The sequence below is a fragment of the Pediculus humanus genome, genomic scaffold, assembly GCF_000006295.1.
Source record: "Pediculus humanus corporis 1103172108319 genomic scaffold, whole genome shotgun sequence".
Lineage (NCBI taxonomy): Eukaryota > Metazoa > Arthropoda > Insecta > Psocodea > Pediculidae > Pediculus > Pediculus humanus.
In genome coordinates this window covers 334,700-338,084 of record NW_002987888.1, presented here as the reverse complement: position 1 = coordinate 338,084, position 3,385 = coordinate 334,700, and positions in this window count along the sequence as shown.

Below are 3,385 nucleotides of genomic sequence, written 5' to 3'. Positions count from 1 at the left end.
GACGAAGGGGGGTGTAAAAAGAAACAAATGTGAATGAACGAAAAGAATGAATGAAACCTTACGAGGGTTAAAAATGTTTATTGCCTTTTCCTGCACCCCTGATATTTTTCTTTCTATTCTATTTATAGAAACCTTTCGAAAAAGGAGGAAAAGGGAAAAAAGGGGGAGGGAAATTTTCGTGCGAAATGTGATTTGAAAAAAAAAAAGTAACAATGAGAATTGTTTTTTTTAAAAAGAAATATGGCAACATCGATATTATGTATTTTTTTAATTTTTCAATTTTTCTCGTTTGAATTTACACTAAAAAGAAAAATGGAGGAGAAAAAAAAAGATAGATGCGAAAGAAAAAAAGGAGAGAAAAAGAAAAAAAATTGTTTGCCGTTTTCTATGGTATTATCGATCCTCGGGTCAGCTGAGTTTGCATTTTGAAAAACCCGCTCAACTTTCTATTGACGTCATACGATTCTTTCTTTTTTTAACTTTTTTTTTGGTACTGGAGAGAGAGAGAGAGAGAGAGATGAAGGGAAGAAAGAAAAACTGGAGAATAATCGCCAATCTGACTACCTTCTACATATATATAAATTTTTTTTTTTTATTTAAAAAAAAATGGCAGATTTTCGTCAAATTAAAAAAAAAAAATTTATTCAATTTTTTTTTTATACACATTTTCGACATTTTCCTCCATCGCTTCGTTTAACTCAATTAAATAAGGAAATGAAAATTTAACTCTTTTTTATTTTTTTCCTATCGAAAACGCTGGAAAAAAAATCGTGAAAATTAAAAAACATTTTGTGAAAAAAAAAAAAAAAAATTTTATAACGACAATCGTTCGTTACCATAATTTAATGACCAGATGTTTTCATTTTCCAAACGTTTAAAAAAAATAAAATTCAATTCGTTTTTAATTAAATGATATTTTAAACGACTTTATAAAATCATCATCATCATCAACATCATTATTATTATTATTAAATTTTCAATTAACTTTCAAGGATACTCGTGATTACCTCACCGGTACTCATCATCAAATAAATAAATTTTTTTTTAATAAGGACAAAAAAAATCAGTCGACGACCCAATTATTAACTTGACATAAATTTTATGTATCGTAAAATAAAAATACAATTCAATTTATTAAATGCAAACAAACAACAAACAAACAAACAAAACGATGAAGAAGCATTTTTGATAGATTTCCTTTTAATCATTTTTTTTTTTTTTTTTGAATTGCGTTTGTCGGAATCGAACAAAAACGAATTTTCCTCGATTTTTATTAATAAAACCCATCCGTGTATTTAGATATCTCTCTCTCTTTCTCTCTCTCTCTCTCCCCCTCTCTTTCTCTATCTATCTATCTCACTCTCTCTCATTTGCTCTATTTCATTCGGGTTGGGAAAATTAAATTATTTTTTTTTAAAATTCACTTCATTATCATAATTTATTATTAATTTTCTTTACTTAACGTTATTCAATGATCGTTATTATTATCATTATTATTATTATTATTATTTGAAATGTTTGTTGAAAAAAAAAACACAACAGAACGGAGAGAAAATAATAATAATAATAAAAATGAAAGAAAATCAAATAAAAAAGAATTTAACAAATGGGTCATAAAAATTATTTCATATAAATCATTATCTCGTTTCCGTTTCCGGTTTTATTACGTTAACAAAGAAATTTTAAGAAAATAAAAAGAAATAATTTTTTTTTTTTTTACAGCAGACGACAGCAAAAATTCTTTTTTTTTATTTTTTTTTTTATTTTATGAAATTTATCGATCGACAAATCCGTTCGTTCGTTCATTCACGAATTTATTTTTCATACATTCATTCATTCATTCATTCGAAAATTTTCTTCGCTTGTTGACTTTAGTTAAAAATAATAATAATAGTAATAATAATTTTTCTCGGAATATTTTCAACCTGTTGTGCAAAAGGTTCACGAAAAATAAACCGACGAGATAAAAAAAAAGGGAATGAAAAAGACGAAGAAGGAAAAAGGAAGAAGAGGGGGAGAGAGAGAGAGAGACAAAAAAAAAGGAATAAAATTCGTTGACGTCATGAAAATTATAAAATTCAATTAAATTGGGTAGAAAAGTTTTCCAGAAGCTCCAAAGTAACGTGGGTGATTTGACGTCATTGCAGTGTTGTTGTGACTCCCCTTTCGCCGCATTTTCCATCCCTCTTCCAACTTTCTCTCATTTTATTTTTGAATGGAGTTTCCCCCCTCTCTCTCTCTCTCTCTCTCTCTCTCTCTTTCTCTCCTCGATTTCTCATCTTTGTTTTTTTTCTTTCCGCCTTCCATTTGTTTTTTTCTTTCTTTTTTTTCTTTTTTTTTTGTTATATTATAAAAAAAATGAACGAGCAAAAGAGCGAACGAACGAATGAATGAATGAATGAATGAATGAGAGAGAGAGAGAGAGAGGGTTAGCTATCTGGCTAGCTAGCTATTTACAATATGTATTGTTTTATATTGGCAACGCTTTATCGAAACGTTTTTTTTAATGTTTTTCTTCGATTCTAAACGTTTTTTAACCTTTTTTTTTATGAAAAAGTTTCATAACATATCGATCCTTTTCATAACATTCCTTTTTTTTTTTTGTTTGTTTGTTACAGGATGAAATGACGCAACAACCGCAAAAACGATTTATATTAAATGAAGATCAACTTACGGCTGAATTAAGCGGACTTAAAAAAAAATCCGCTTAAGAAAAAAATTTTTTTTTTTTACGCTGCGAAAAAAAATAATTAATTAAATACCCGCGTAAGTTTTATTTATTTATTTATTTATATTCATAATTTATTAATTAATAATACTAATAATAATAATAATAATAATAATACGGGATTTAATTTAAATAATAACATATTACATTCAATACATATTGAATGTTTTATATAAAAAAAAAAAAATTAACAAAAAAATTCTTCTTTTTTCTTATTCTCTAACTATAAGACTTATTAACGACAGCAAAAAATTTTTTTTGCTGTCGTTTAATTAAGGGTGATGATTTCCTTCTTCTTTTCTTCTTTTCTCTTTTCTACTTTCTATTTTTTTTTTATTTAAATAAATTTACCATCGGTGAAAATCTTTACAAAAACAAAAAATTAAAAACTTTCGCCATATTGAAAAAACAAAACTCATAATAATAATAATAAATAAATAATTTAATAAATTACATATTATTATTATTATTCTACAAGTGTGTGTGTCAATCAATAAATAGATAAATAAATAAAAAATTAGTTTAATATTATATATATAAATAAAATTTTAAAAAAAAGACTACAATTAATCAATAATTAGTAATTAATATTATTATTATTATTATTAAAATTATAAAGAACTGACGTAAATGTTTTTTATTATTAAGTGTATATTA